Source organism: Aedes albopictus, chromosome 2 (assembly GCF_035046485.1).
Source record: "Aedes albopictus strain Foshan chromosome 2, AalbF5, whole genome shotgun sequence".
Lineage (NCBI taxonomy): Eukaryota > Metazoa > Arthropoda > Insecta > Diptera > Culicidae > Aedes > Aedes albopictus.
The window spans coordinates 221,357,937-221,375,261 of NC_085137.1; the positions used below are offsets into that span (position 1 = coordinate 221,357,937).

Below are 17,325 nucleotides of genomic sequence, written 5' to 3' on the forward strand. Positions count from 1 at the left end.
AGGAAGGGCCATGGCCATGTCGGTATAGATTTTTATACTCCAGAACTGCTCCAAATATTCTTATTGCCTGAATCTCGTGAATCAGGCCCCCTGGCCACCCCTTATTCACGCCAATGGAGATTTGTGGTGTGGTGTTTATCTAGAATTCAGTCGAAGATTTTCTACATGATTTCTGGTAATTTATCTTGAGCAATTGCACAAATAAATATAAATGTAAGAAGTTTTAAGGAAACAATTTATAATTTCACAAATAGCTGGACAAATATTTAGTTGCAGTCTTGCTGAAACGAATCACAACATATCACAGTTGCTTGAAGTTCTAATGACAAAAATCTAACCAAAACAGAAGTTGTGCTGGAAGCATTTAAAAAAAAAATGGTGTGTATGCTACACAGCGCAACATTTTTTTGTCTCAAGAGCAAACTTATGTGTCTCTGACAGATTTTGGGTAGCTGAATCCGAATCCGGGCTCAGATTTGTTCCAGAACGTCACAATTTTGAGCAATACCTCAATTTATAGGGCAAAATATGCGATTTTGGGCTTTTTTGACTGCAAGCCATTAAGTATGGAAATATATTTTTTTAGCAATCAAAGGATAAATTAGTCAATTAACACCTAAATTAACGACTCATGCAAAATATTTCGTTTTACCAAATCAAATTTGATAGATTTAAGCATTTTATGTCAGTATGTAAACTTGCATGCAACTTTTGGAGGGTGACTTGTATGGGAAATGTCGTACCTAACATAAAACGCTCAAAACAATCAAATTTGATTTGGTAAAACGACATATTTTGCATGAGTCGTTAATTTAGTTGTTAATTGACTATTTTTTCCTTTGATTGATTAAAAAAAATATTTCCATGCTTAATGGTTTGCAGTCAAAAAAGCCCAAAATCGCATATTTTGTCCTATAAATTGAGGTATAGCACAAAACTGTGACGTGCTAGAGAAAATCTGAGCCCGGATTCGGATTCAGCGGCCCAAAATCTGTCAAAGACACATAAGTTTGCTCTTGAGACAGACTAAAAGTTAATTTTTGTTAAGCTGTGCTATTGCTATGCTATTGCTATGCTATTGCTATGCTATTGCTATGCTATTGCTATGCTATTGCTATGCTATTGCTATGCTATTGCTATGCTATTGCTATGCTATTGCTATGCTATTGCTATGCTATTGCTATGCTATTGCTATGCTATTGCTATGCTATTGCTATGCTATTGCTATGCTATTGCTATGCTATTGCTATGCTATTGCTATGCTATTGCTATGCTATTGCTATGCTATTGCTATGCTATTGCTATGCTATTGCTATGCTATTGCTATGCTATTGCTATGCTATTGCTATGCTATTGCTATGCTATTGCTATGCTATTGCTATGCTATTGCTATGCTATTGCTATGCTATTGCTATGCTATTGCTATGCTATTGCTATGCTATTGCTATGCTATTGCTATGCTATTGCTATGCTATTGCTATGCTATTGCTATGCTATTGCTATGCTATTGCTATGCTATTGCTATGCTATTGCTATGCTATTGCTATGCTATTGCTATGCTATTGCTATGCTATTGCTATGCTATTGCTATGCTATTGCTATGCTATTGCTATGCTATTGCTATGCTATTGAAGCGCCCTGTACCGTCCAGGGGCTCAACTAAACACTACACGGAATGTGATATCTTTTAATTCATAACAGTCCGACGATATCTTTTTGATAAACTATATTGAAGTATCACAAACCATCACTTAACTTATATTACAACTATTCACTTTTTCTTATATCACCTTTCTGTATTTCTTCACCGAAGTTGAAAAACTGAACCGAACTGGACTTTTACTCTTACGTTGAAAAACTGAACTTTTACAACTACTGTCTTTTCTGGACCAAGATTGAACACTCTAGCGTTGAAACTGACCCACTGTCTCACTGACTGTCTTTGAACTCAACAACTCCGTTCTTCAACAACTCTAACGTCGAACTCTCCTCGATTACTCTGTTCTTCAACAACTGCAACGTCGAACTCCCCGATTGAAGCCAAAGCCTCAGTATTTATAGCCTAAATTTCCTAGCAATACCCGAAGAAGTCACGAAAATTTCTAACGTTGCCCAAACCATCTTGGGCGTGTCCAAAAACCATCGATGCCAAAAATGTAAAAGCTAAAAGTTAAAAACTCTATCTATCCTACTCGTTCTCGTCATGATTACCATCCCCGCCTGACTTGGGCGTGTTTGAATAGAACCTATGAAAATCTTATCCCCAAGTCTAAATCTTTTAGCCACGCCTGACTTTGGCGTGTTTGAGCAAAACCTATTAAAATCTTATCCCCAAAACCACGCCTGACTTGGGCGTATCCAAAGTCGACCCCCATCATTGCCATCTTCGTCAACATCATCGTCATTATCATCATCATTATCATCATCATTATCATCATCATCCTTAGCCCCATCATCTTTTCGGACTTGGCACCCAATTCTTCAAAACAAAGCAACCGCCTTGTTATTCAAATGTAACCTTGCTTGCGCACAATGACCCCTAGCCGGGTCCCGGCCACGGATGTTGGTTGAAATTGTACTCCAACATTCTTTTCATTCGGTTTACTTGAAGACAAAACAAATCCAGTGCAAACAAGCCAGGCGCCCTATGCGGCCAATACGGTGTCGATTTCAGAACATTCCAGCAAGGGTTTACCTGAGTTCAAAGCGAACCCAGTGAAAACAAAAAAAACCAACCACGGCTACGCGGCCAATTCGGCGCATCGATTTTCGAGACAAACAAAAACAATTGCGGTTACCCGAAACCACACCTTGATTTCAAAACAAAAACAATATGGGCTATCTGAAACCATAGGCGGCCAATACGGCGCCTTGATTTCGCAACATTCTAGCGCGATCGATAGGGTATCCGTTCCATGGCATTCCTATCGACGGCCCACCGAGCGTAATCAGAGCTGCACCAAACCAACCGGACCCAACATGTATGATCGTGAAAAACAAAACAAACGCATCGCTGCGCGGTCGCTGCCCCGCGAAACCAGGACACCGTACGGATGTTGTTTTGGTCAACGTCCAGTACGACATTTTAGATCAAAAACAAAACCTTTACAGGTTTACAATTGAGCCTTGAAGCGGTCGCCGCCAATCAAACCCAGCGACCATTGACCCACCAAGCATATAGAGGCTTGCATCAAAAACATAACCTCAACGAATTCCCATACGATTTGTAAACATTGCCCTCAAATTTTTTTTGAGGGCAAGGACGGCTTTATGGACCGACGCCGAAGGAAAGAAAGAGAAGGAGACAGTGATGACGTCAGCGTGCAAGCGCTCATTGTGGATTTACCGGCTCGACTCCCGTGTTTGAACACGATCGCACCCGGCCATCACCGGGTGCGATGATGGGTCATAAAAACAAAGTCAGTAACGAATGGTACACGGAGAACTAAAACTACCTATTTTTTGGGTTTACTTTACTCAAAAGTAAGTATATCGATTAAACTTTCTACCCAAAATTAGGTTGTTTTCTCTTTCTTCCCCACCGATGTTGTCAAAAACAAAGCGAGCTGCATCGACCCACCGGGGGTACTTTGGCCCAATAAGCCAATTTTGGGTAAATGCCGTTTTTGTCAAAATTGGGTTGAAAAAACTCACGTTTGGGTTGAACTTACCTACTCTTGAGTATATTTTTTTGCTGGAGTTAAAGGCAAACTACCTAGTGTGAGTTTAATCGATTTACTCAAATTTGAGTTATTGGGCCAAACTATGGGGTTGCGTCAAAAGAACTCAAGTTTGGGTAGTTTGGCGGCTCCGTGTATGTTTCCCGTTGCTTCCAATTTACAGCGCGTGAGGTGGGTAGAACCTACCTAGAGCGTAGCTGTTGGTGAAAAATTGAAATAAAAACACACCCAGGCAGCTACTCTAACGGGAGTGTGTGGGGGGGAAATGCATCTTTTTCTTTCACAGTTGAATTGACTTAGAATATCGGAAGGCGTGGGAATATTTAGGCGTTGCATGCCCTCCCACTTAGCGGAGTTTGAACGTGTATAAAATCACGTTCAAATGTAAGGATGTGGGTAAAATGTATCCCCAAAACTTCATTTAGATGATGACGTTAACGATGATCGTTAATTTTCTAAACTGAAACTGCTAAACTAATCTTTATCTTCCCAGTAAGTGTCTTACAATATTTTTCCACTACAGTTGATTGATCTGAATATCCCAAAGAAACTTTAAATTTTGTATTAGCCTTCTTACATTCTTCCTCAAGAGATTGACTTCCTTGGTACTCGCTGCTGCTCCTCTTGATTCGTCGTAGGGGTTGTTCGTCTGCCATTGATTTCTACCTCTTCTTGTTAAATGTCCAGATCAATTGGTTAGTTTCAGGTCTCAGATGAATGGTATCGTTGCTTTTCTGTTGTACTGGCTTGTCTTGAAGATGATGTAGTTGATTCAGTTGATGTCGTCTCCTATGGGAACGTGACCATGAAGCTTTGGTATCCGGATATTACCTCGGTTGAATCGTATTTCCCTGCTGGTAATTCCCGCGCTGTCGTTTGCAGACAGAAGAATTAGTTTTACTGTTGCTTTCTGTTGTTTCTCGAAATAGTGTCATAAGTTGCCTTCCGAACTGGATTGTTTATCATTGTCATTTACGGTGTTATGGTTGATTACTTATCGCCCGCCTTCTGAATTTTGTTGGTATTAGATCAATCTCAATAGTGATGCGAATATTGTTGTCTTTGACCTGGTGCAAATTGTGGAACTGTTGCACATTCTTTAAAGAGTTTGTAATTAGTTGGCTTAAATTCCAAACCTTTTGATGATGTCGAAATGTTGCATTCCGGGTTATGGTTACTGTTAATTGTTGTTGTAAGAAGCACGGAGTAAGTGCTTTCTCAATGGTGAATGTAATGCGGTTGGTGAACATTACATTATGTCGGTTAATTTGGGTTGAAGACGTCCTTCTCTCATCATATGTCTGTATGAATTGTTGTTGTTGTTGTTGTTTTTGTTGTTATTGTTTTGTTGTTGTTGTCGTTGTTGTTGTAGTTTTTCCCGATGCTCTGCATTGTGTTGGTTCATATTAGCAGATTCGCAGATGTACAATAATATTTGTCTCGATGTGCCACCCGAGTTGACCTTGAATCGTCTCCGGTGAAAAATTATGTTCGCTGAATCCTCTCCTCCGCCATACCAGCACCTTTGACCTTCAACGTTCCATCCGATCTGTTATTTCTCGTCTTCGTACCAATTTGACTGTGGTACGTTTTCATAGAGGTACCGTTGAACTGCTCCTCTGGTTGCTCTCGCCGGATGTTGCCTTCTCGTCTTGTCCTCCCGCGTCATCTCTCGAGGAAGTTATGTTTAGATTTTGTCAAAATAATGTATTCAAACATGACATTAAATTCCATCGAAAATAATAACATCGTTGTTTTCTTTTGTTTCTTGCTCAATATACTCATTTAATTACATTTTTTTTTTTCAATTTCTCATAGGACCACAAAATTAACCCATTTGATGATGACTCTTGTAATAGATTTTTTTTTTTTTTTGCATTTATAATATTGTGAGGTAGATCCTCTGGAATTTTACTGAGATGCAATTACCGAATAATTCAATTGCAAACTTCAGATTTTTGAATAAAAGTTGGGGCTGGCTTAAATTGAATAAATTCATTGTTTTCTGTTACTGTTGTTTACCTGTGCGGAATAAAAAGTGTCATTATTGCTTTTCCTTTACGCATCTCCTGTCTGCACCTTCCGGTTCCGTGGGTAAGGCTTGCGGTTGAGATTTTTCTACAAAATCACTCCTCCTTTCCCCCTTTTGAAGGCTTTGCTACGGTTGGTTGATGAGGGATCTACTTCTGTAATAAAATACTATGTATTATGGTTATTCTAAAAAAAAACTAAAACGAGATGATATAAAAAGAAAAAAATATATAATTATTAAAAGATGGTATTATATTTGTACCTTAATTCAAGCATTTTCATACACTTTTCGCCATTACTCTTTTAACTGTCTCGTTTGTATAATATTTCCCTTATACTCCATATTGTTTCTCTTTGTTAATTTGCCGTTTTGTTACTTTGCGTTTTTGTCACAAGTCCTTTTCTTTCTTTTAATTTTCACATTTACCTTTTCTTTACCGTCGTAGGATACCTATTCGTCTTATGCTAAGGTTTTGATGGATGTCCATTCAAAATTGTTGTGCATTGTGACGTCAATTCTTCGTACGTTGGTCATGCCTAAGGTCGTGTAAATTGATTCAGTAAAACGCACCTCCCTGTCGCTTAGTTTTCATTTTAGTCTTTTCTTCTTTGATTTTTTCATGTTCAATTGTTATTTCTGTATGAGGTTCGTTGCCTTTCTTTGTGTTAGTATTCTCCTTTTCCTTATTAATAATTTCCTTTGTTATATTTTCCTCTTTAGCTGCAGTTTTGGGACTGTCTGTGCAAAATGATTCCTGTTCCGTTATGTTGGGATGAAATTTTTCTGTTTTTGTTTTCTTTTGTTTGGGTTTTCGATTCTCTTTATTTAGTTTGTCGCATTTCTTCTGTTTTTCTACCACTTTAATTTGTTTTTGAGGACTGAATTCAAGTTTTCGCGCACAGCACGAAATTTCTCCTCTAAAACAGCAGAAAAATATTCCAATTATTCCTCCTATAATTGCTATAGTTGTTGTGGTAAACCAAGGGTTTTCTAAAGGAGCATTAATCATATTTTGTAGAACTGTTCTTTGATCTTTCAATTCCTTAACATCAATGCCTATATCAAATAAACGTTTATAATTTAGCTGTATAAAATATCCCCAAAAATCATTTATTTTATTCCTCGTATTTTTTTAATCCTTTATGATGTATTTCCATCTTCTCAATATGTCATTATTGATTTGTTTCATGTTTTCAATCATTCAACATATTCCTCATATATTCTTTGATAATCAGTCACTTTGTTGTAGATTTCATTTGTATTCCTTGTCTACTGAATGTATTTATTAATTAATTATAGTTTATTTTAATCGACACCTGCGCTTGACTTATGCTAACCGTTACACTTGTATATATATATTTTTTTTTACTGTTTTGTGTTCAAACAAAACATGTAGTAACTAAAGTATGGAAAATATTATATTTACAAAATTTTATACATTTTTTCTGATGCGTAAGAGCTGATCAATCGTTATATTTTTTTAATCTATTGTTATGGACTTTTTCCAATTTATTTCCATTTTTAATAATTGTAGTTTGTTCGCTGGGTAGGTCAACTACTACGTATGGGCCTCTCCATTTACTTTGAAGTTTTTGACCTGTTCCTGTTGGGATTGCTTGTACTAAAACCAATTCGCCCCACATAGGTTGCCATTCTTCGGTTTTCTTGTCATAAATAATTTTACGTTTCTCTTTGGAAATAATCAAATTTCTTTTGGCGTTTTCATGCAAATTTTTAAGAATTTGTTTCATTTCGCAAAAATAGTCATTATATGTTAGATCTGAATTTGTTGAAGTATATATGGAGGTAGGAATCCTTGCCTTTCTTCCATATAAAAGTTCGAATGGACTGTAGTTGGATGAGCTGTTATTTGTAGTATTGTATTCAAAAGTAAAGTAATCAAGATGTTGGTCCCATTGTTGCGGGTTTCCTCCGACAAATTGTCGCAGATATGTTTTTAATTCTCTGTTTGATCGTTCTACTAGATTTGCTTGTGGGTGATAAGCACTTGTATTGATTTTTTTGATTTTCAAAATTTTGCATGCGTGTTTAAAAAATTTGCTCATGAAATTTGCTCCTTGGTCTGTCACAAGTTCCAACGGAGTACCGAATTTACAAATGAATTTTTCAACAAAAGTTTTAGACACAGTTTCCGCTTCTTGATTGTCCATTGGAGCTACTACCAAAAATCTTGTAAGGTCGTCCTGCATGACCAGCGCGTATTTATTGCCCCATTCAGATTCTGGGAGAACAACAATGTCCATATATAATTTTTCAAATGGCTCGGATGACGTTGTAGTTACTTTTAGCGGAATTCTGTTGGATTTACAAATTTTATTTTTCTGACATGAATCACATTGTTTTACGTAATTTTCGATATCCTTTCTCATGTTTTTCCAATTAAATATAAGACCAATGCGTTTTCGCATTCGCCTTGCTCCAACATGTCCGCCTAAAGGAGCATCATGGAACTCTCGAAGAATTGTTTCGATATTGTCATTATGTATTTCAGTGCGCTCGGAATCTGAATTATAAAGGCTTAGCGTTATTTTATTTTTCAAAGCTAAAAATTGAATCATCTCAAGTACTTCAAATTGTTTAATCTTTCTGAACGAAATCAAATGAATATTTTTGGACGCTGTTATCGGCGCTCTATTTTGATTGAAGCAGTTGCTAAGTTTGTAAAAGAATGTTTTGGTATTAATCATTGAATTACTTTTGCCTTCCACAATAATTCCGAATAAATTACTATCTGGAATAGAAACAACTCCATCTTCGCAAAAATCTTTCAGTCCATGGGGTAAATTAATAATTTTTGAAATTTCATTAAATGCTGATCTGCTATTCAAAATTACAATGTTACAATCAGCATCTGCATTTTTCAAATTCCTAGAAATTTTTAAACGATTTACATCAATTGGATTATTCTTGAACATCTCTAAAAATTCATCATATGCGCTTGCCGCAAATGTGTCATTAGTGTGCGTGTTATTGCATAAATCGAAAACGTCGGCCATAATGGATTCCTCAATTTCAGCCTCGTCCGATACTGCGCTCGTACTTGCTGGAGGTGAATTTGACACCTTGTTTATGCCGTGTAGGTCGGAAACCGTGCAATTATTATTTACGCTATCATTCATACGGCCCATGGTTTGCGTTTTTGTTTTGATTCCTTCGCTTTCTAGGTCACGGTCAGCGATCGCGCCCCCGTTACTGCGGCACGGAACGGTGTCTTTTTCCATCAGCTGTTTGTTTGGATGAATGAATATGTTTTCTTGTTCTGCTTTTTTCTTTTGCTGTCGGGTGACCACAGCAATTAATTGCGACCTTGCGGTATTACTTTCATCTGCTGGATGATTTTCAGGTTTAGGGAGTCTGGATAAGAAATCTGCGACTACATTTTCTTTCCCGCTTTTGTAACGAACTTCGAAATCTAGACCCTGCAGTTTGAGTCTTAATCGAGTAAGGGTTGATGACGTTTCCTTTAATCGCCATAGTGAAACTAGTGGTCTATGATCACTGTACACTATAAACTTTTGATTAAAAATATAATGTTTGAAATAGTCTACTACTTTTATCCCCGCATAATCTAGTAGATCATAGTTTAGCAAATTTATCGACGAACCTGTGTCAATCAAAAACTTTATTTTGTTCTTACAGCTATTTGCTGTTGGTAGTTCAACGAAAAATTTGTCATTGGTAAAAATCATCTGTTCTGAAAACGTTTGTGGACTTGATACGTTATCGGCGGTACTATTATCCCCTTTTGCAGGTGGTTCTGAATTTGGCTGTGCAAGAAATACCATACCTAATTCCTTGTTATATTTGTCTAATTTTTCATCATAAAAATAGCCACCATTATTTTCTTCATCTGGAGCATACAGTATGAGAGTTTTGTTGAATTTATAAGCTATGTATCTCAGTATATTCAATCCCAATATATCCATTAATTTTCTGTATGAGACAATTTGAATAGTTTTGGCCGAGAGAACAAACTCTGGGCAATTGTGAAATCCATCGATTAATCCTTCTCTGAGTACTTCTGAATCGTGCTCTGATTTTCTCGTACCGTTCATTATCAGTCCCCACAGTTTTTCTTGTGGAATAGAAAATATTCTGCCATTCAAGTGCTGTTTCAATCCGTATGGAAGATCTACCAAATCGTTCAATTCTTTATAGACAGACCGGCTGTTAGCTATCACGAATGTCCCATCTACCTCATGTTTCTGTAGTATTTTATCGCTGAATTTTACTTTTTCTGGATCATATTTTGCAAAGTTTCTAGAAAAATCTTTAAATGAGTAGACTTTTAGGTATTCGTCTTTCTCATCTCGGCTAAAATCAATATTTTCTAGACCATCCATATGTGGGTTCCAAAGAGGTATTTGTGGTGTTTCAAATATTTCAAGTCTACCAGATTCATCTGTAACCCTTTCGTTGTCTTTTGACAAACATATTAAACCTGCAGATTGCTCAGATTCTGTTATAACAGATGAGTTTGAATCAGTATCGCTTTCAAACTCATAATCATCGTTCATTTGATCTAAAATTACTTCAATGTCTTTTTCGTACTTGTGTTTGTTGCAATATTCCAGTAGATCTCTGCTAACTAAATCGTATGCAACATTGTATTTTCTCGTTCTTTCCAATTTAAACGTTGTCTCTTCAAAGTTTTTATGTATCGAGTCAACATGTTCCTTTACAAATTTGTACCCAACTTTGGCGGGAACTTCCAATGTATTCACTACATAAAACTTTATTGGTAAGCTTAATTCTCCTATTGCTAAGTGTATCCATATAGTTCCTAACGACTGAAAACCCATACTTATTCTATCATTTCCTTGTTTGTCTTGTGGAACAATCTTTGTTGCCCCAACTTTTAACGCTACGCTTTTATGAATCAAGTTTTCGTTAATGCTAGTATCAAGGTAATATTTTCCAATATAATCAACATTTTCCCATATTGATAATTTCCAATAAAATCCTGTAGAAAACCCTCCATACATTGGGCTATTGGAAAGCTTTCGTGGATTTTCATTGCTATCGTCAGCATGTGTATTTATGTAAAAACAATGGGATTCGTCTATCTTTTTCCTATCCAAACCCCCATGCTCTAGTTTTTTCGTTCCTGGTTGTTACCAAAGTTCCGGTTGTTCCAGTTGTTTTCGCGAGGGTGGTCGAATCTTCCAACGTTCTGGTTTGAATTTTGATAATAGTCATTTCTGCCTCTGTTCTCTTGTCGTGGGGGTTCGTTTCTGTTGAAATCTCTACGAGTGTTTTGATATTCATTTCGAGTATTTTGATTGTCATTTCGATTGTGTTGATAGTTGTCATAATGGTCTCTCTCATATCTGTATTGAGTGTTATTGTTCAATCGATTTCTATCGTCTCTGTATGAATCTTCGTATCGATTCCTGTCATTTCTTGGATAGTTGTCATTATTTCTGTTGAAGTTTCTATAGTCGTTCTGTCCTCTGCTGTAGTCGTTCCTTCGATACTCATTGCGGAAACCGCCTTGTGGTCCCTGTGTTCCTCTATTAAAATTCCTCCGATAGTCATTATTAAAATCTTCTTGAAATCCTTGATTTCTGTTATTTTCGAACCTTCTTTGATAATTCCTTGGACTTGGATCATAATCCTTATTCCTATTATCAAAGTTTCTTCGGGGAGGTCGGAAATTTTGATCTTTATTTCTTAATCTTTGGGATTCTGCGATATGTGAATCCTGCAACCTTCGTTCGATTTGTTCAATTTGTTCTACATCGATGCATTCTTCTTCCAAATAATCGATTAAATCTTCTAATGATTCGTCTTTTTTAGTTTTTGCCAAATTCTTCAGACTCCTGTTTTTCAAACCTGCTAAAAAGTGAATTCTAAGACTTCTTTGAGCATAAGATTCAAATTTTTGATCTTTAAAGTTCTCTTATTCGTATTCTTCAATATGCTTTTTAAATTGAAGAACTCGATCTTTGTAACTCTGAAATGTTTCCTGTTGACCTTGTTCAAGTGTTTCGATTTTTTGAAATAATTCCTCTAATTTGAAGCTACTTCCAAATTCCTTCCGAAGATTATCTCTGACATCCTCCCAAGTGTCAGCAAGAATATTTTTGAATTTTATTGCTGCTGGACCTTTCAATTTTGACAGTACAACATGAATAAGTTCCGTTTCTGCCTCTTTAGCTGCATCATTTTCACCTAACTTTTCTATTATTTCTGCAAAATGCTTAATTTGGTAAATGAAAGCATCTAACTCTGCTGCTGCACCGCGAAATTCAGGGATTACCTGAATTGCTTTTTCGGTTGGAAAAACGTATGCCATTTTGTTAAAAAAGGATTTGTAGGTTGAATCAAATTTAGTACTAAACTCGTGTAAACTTTTAATTAATTCGACTTTAGATTCTTCGTCGCTATAGTCAGCGTTATATAAAGTTGATGACAAAATATTAGGATCTCTGATTGGTCCAAAATATAAATCGGTTTCAGAAATGGAAACGTTAAGTGTAGAAATATCAAAATTTTCAGTAAATGAATCTTCACAGACTGTAACTCGTCTGCTTCGTAAATTGATAACTTTTCCTGATTCCAAGTGTTGATTATTTGTAGTTTTTCCCGTATGTTTGGTTTTGCTTAAAATTTTTAAACACTCTTCGTACTTCCTTCTGACGATTTCCAAATTATCAGTTAAGGTATTCCAAGTGTTGGTATCGTTCAAATTTTCGTATTTTTGTACGATTGTTTCATATTTCAAAAATGCATCATTTAGTAATTCTGTTTTAATAAAAATTCCTTGCCGTGATCTTGGCCTATTTTTGTTTTTATTTAAATTTTCAAATTCTTTAAAAATGTAGTCCTTGATTTCCTCCAGTGTTTCAAAATCGATTCTAGTCGTCGACGTCGGTTCGCCCAAAATTGACATTTACATAAATTTTTTCATTGTTTACTCACCCAATTATAACTGATATCGATTGTAGCAGCATTGCTGATAGGAAAATTCCGTCAGATTTCCCCTTTCGTCCGCTCTCTGCGATGTTGTCACTGCTTTCCACTTAACTGATTGGTCTTTGTTCACACGATCTCTTCACAATTGTTCAAACTTTTTAGTGTTCAACGTGGCACTTAGTCTCGGCACTGATTTTTTCTTCCCGTCAGAAATTTGGCGTTCCAATGTTCTGATTAGCGAACAGTTTTCGCTGTCACCATATGAAGCGCCCTGTACCGTCCAGGGGCTCAACTAAACACTACACGGAATGTGATATCTTTTAATTCATAACAGTCCGACGATATCTTTTTGATAAACTATATTGAAGTATCACAAACCATCACTTAACTTATATTACAACTATTCACTTTTTCTTATATCACCTTTCTGTATTTCTTCACCGAAGTTGAAAAACTGAACCGAACTGGACTTTTACTCTTACGTTGAAAAACTGAACTTTTACAACTACTGTCTTTTCTGGACCAAGATTGAACACTCTAGCGTTGAAACTGACCCACTGTCTCACTGACTGTCTTTGAACTCAACAACTCCGTTCTTCAACAACTCTAACGTCGAACTCTCCTCGATTACTCTGTTCTTCAACAACTGCAACGTCGAACTCCCCGATTGAAGCCAAAGCCTCAGTATTTATAGCCTAAATTTCCTAGCAATACCCGAAGAAGTCACGAAAATTTCTAACGTTGCCCAAACCATCTTGGGCGTGTCCAAAAACCATCGATGCCAAAAATGTAAAAGCTAAAAGTTAAAAACTCTATCTATCCTACTCGTTCTCGTCATGATTACCATCCCCGCCTGACTTGGGCGTGTTTGAATAGAACCTATGAAAATCTTATCCCCAAGTCTAAATCTCTTAGCCACGCCTGACTTTGGCGTGTTTGAATAGAACCTATGAAAATCTTATCCCCAAGTCTAAATCTTTTAGCCACGCCTGACTTTGGCGTGTTTGAGCAAAACCTATTAAAATCTTATCCCCAAAACCACGCCTGACTTGGGCGTATCCAAAGTCGACCCCCATCATTGCCATCTTCGTCAACATCATCGTCATTATCATCATCATTATCATCATCATTATCATCATCATCCTTAGCCCCATCATCTTTTCGGACTTGGCACCCAATTCTTCAAAACAAAGCAACCGCCTTGTTATTCAAATGTAACCTTGCTTGCGCACAATGACCCCTAGCCGGGTCCCGGCCACGGATGTTGGTTGAAATTGTACTCCAACATTCTTTTCATTCGGTTTACTTGAAGACAAAACAAATCCAGTGCAAACAAGCCAGGCGCCCTATGCGGCCAATACGGTGTCGATTTCAGAACATTCCAGCAAGGGTTTACCTGAGTTCAAAGCGAACCCAGTGAAAACAAAAAAAAACCAACCACGGCTACGCGGCCAATTCGGCGCATCGATTTTCGAGACAAACAAAAACAATTGCGGTTACCCGAAACCACACCTTGATTTCAAAACAAAAACAATATGGGCTATCTGAAACCATAGGCGGCCAATACGGCGCCTTGATTTCGCAACATTCTAGCGCGATCGATAGGGTATCCGTTCCATGGCATTCCTATCGACGGCCCACCGAGCGTAATCAGAGCTGCACCAAACCAACCGGACCCAACATGTATGATCGTGAAAAACAAAACAAACGCATCGCTGCGCGGTCGCTGCCCCGCGAAACCAGGACACCGTACGGATGTTGTTTTGGTCAACGTCCAGTACGACATTTTAGATCAAAAACAAAACCTTTACAGGTTTACAATTGAGCCTTGAAGCGGTCGCCGCCAATCAAACCCAGCGACCATTGACCCACCAAGCATATTGTGGATTTACCGGCTCGACTCCCGTGTTTGAACACGATCGCACCCGGCCATCACCGGGTGCGATGATGGGTCATAAAAACAAAGTCAGTAACGAATGGTACACGGAGAACTAAAACTACCTATTTTTTGGGTTTACTTTACTCAAAAGTAAGTATATCGATTAAACTTTCTACCCAAAATTAGGTTGTTTTCTCTTTCTTCCCCACCGATGTTGTCAAAAACAAAGCGAGCTGCATCGACCCACCGGGGGTACTTTGGCCCAATAAGCCAATTTTGGGTAAATGCCGTTTTTGTCAAAATTGGGTTGAAAAAACTCACGTTTGGGTTGAACTTACCTACTCTTGAGTATATTTTTTTGCTGGAGTTAAAGGCAAACTACCTAGTGTGAGTTTAATCGATTTACTCAAATTTGAGTTATTGGGCCAAACTATGGGGTTGCGTCAAAAGAACTCAAGTTTGGGTAGTTTGGCGGCTCCGTGTATGTTTCCCGTTGCTTCCAATTTACAGCGCGTGAGGTGGGTAGAACCTACCTAGAGCGTAGCTGTTGGTGAAAAATTGAAATAAAAACACACCCAGGCAGCTACTCTAACGGGAGTGTGTGGGGGGGAAATGCATCTTTTTCTTTCACAGTTGAATTGACTTAGAATATCGGAAGGCGTGGGAATATTTAGGCGTTGCACTATTGCTATGCTATTGCTATGCTATTGCTATGCTATTGCTATGCTATTGCTATGCTATTGCTATGCTATTGCTATGCTATTGCTATGCTATTGCTATGCTATTGCTATGCTATTGCTATGCTATTGCTATGCTATTGCTATGCTATTGCTATGCTATTGCTATGCTATTGCTATGCTATTGCTATGCTATTGCTATGCTATTGCTATGCTATTGCTATGCTATTGCTATGCTATTGCTATGCTATTGCTATGCTATTGCTATGCTATTGCTATGCTATTGCTATGCTATTGCTATGCTATTGCTATGCTATTGCTATGCTATTGCTATGCTATTGCTATGCTATTGCTATGCTATTGCTATGCTATTGCTATGCTATTGCTATGCTATTGCTATGCTATTGCTATGCTATTGCTATGCTATTGCTATGCTATTGCTATGCTATTGCTATGCTATTGCTATGCTATTGCTATGCTATTGCTATGCTATTGCTATGCTATTGCTATGCTATTGCTATGCTATTGCTATGCTATTGCTATGCTATTGCTATGCTATTGCTATGCTATTGCTATGCTATTGCTATGCTATTGCTATGCTATTGCTATGCTATTGCTATGCTATTGCTATGCTATTGCTATGCTATTGCTATGCTATTGCTATGCTATTGCTATGCTATTGCTATGCTATTGCTATGCTATCAGTGGCTGTTGATCCATTGTTCCAGTCCAACAGAGGGCCCTTTATGAGTTGCTGTTCGCCGATATCCAAGTATTCATGTTCGATGGAGCCATGAATGCAGAACAAGGTCAGTCCGCTTAGCGACTGAACGAAAAACGTCAAAGGCCAGGACTGGAAATCAAACCTATTGCCACCCGCTTATGAAGCGAAAGTGCAGTCAACTAAGGTACACAAAGGCAAGTTGAAACGGGTGGGGCAAGATGAAACACGAAGTTTTGAAATTGATTTCATTACAATTTGGAAATTTATTCGTCGCTAAAAGATTGTTTGAATCAAAAACTATGTGTTATGGCAATCAAATTGTTTATCAACATTAGAAAACACCATATTAACCCGCTGTTTCATCTTGCCCCACCCGTTTCAACTTGCCCCGGTGTACCTTACAGATACCCTGGTCGATAGCTACTCTGTAAACTCCATAGCTCCATCCGAATTTCCAGGAAGAATTTGCCCGAAAAGAAATGAGAAATTATGCCTGGAATTATTTTGAAAATTTCATTAAAATGGAAAAAAAGTCCAAAGAAATTAGGAGTTTTTTTTTATATCATCACATTCATTTTCAATATGATTCATTTGAAAAGGACGTGTAAATTATGAAACAAGTAGTTCATGCTAGAAATTTGAATACTTTGGGTGCCATTTCTCAAAATGTGAGGCGTCCAATGTATGTTATTTCAACCAGAATACAGATTGGAAGATATTAGGAGCTATTAGAAAACGTAATAGTAGTAAACGCTGTGATTTCATATTTCATATTTCTTCATAACAATACTTAAACACGTTATTTTTTAATGGTTTGCGGCATTTTTTCTGTTAAAAACTTTGTTTTTCGTAGACTCTCAACCTGCACTCGTCGTGATACTTTTATTAGAATTTTTTGAAACACTTCCGATGAAAATAACTACAACAAATCCCGGTTTGGAAACTTTGTCAATATTATAACATCGTTATATGAGATGCATGTAAAATTAATATTTTTTATCTGTCCTAACGAGGTTTTTAGCCCTAGACTAGTTCATCTCGGGATCCAAGTTTTACTTCCCTTCCGATGGAAGAACTCGCCTTTTGCGAGTTTGTCGGGAGTGGGATTCGATCCCAGGTCCTCAGCGTGATAGCCACTTGATTTAACCATCACACCAGGTCCGCTCCACCTTAAAATTAATATGGCAACACATCCTGAAAAGATCAAATTCATAATTTACAAGCCGATCTATAACGCAGGGCAGCATACAAAATGATTGTGTTGGATATTTTTCGAAATTTGATAGTTTTTATTACAGAATTCTAAAAAATGTACAATTTGGCTAAACGAATGTCTAGGCAAATTTTCAATTTTTCTTGCATTTTACGGCCAAAAAATAAATAATATGCATATT

General features: G+C 37.3%; 1 protein-coding gene across 7 annotated transcripts in view; it reads right to left on the minus strand.

Moving 5' to 3' along the window:
* The window catches only part of LOC134287926 (voltage-dependent calcium channel subunit alpha-2/delta-4), a 253,727-nt gene that overhangs the window by 80,838 nt on the left and 155,564 nt on the right, over positions 1-17,325 (minus strand). The window lies entirely within an intron of this gene.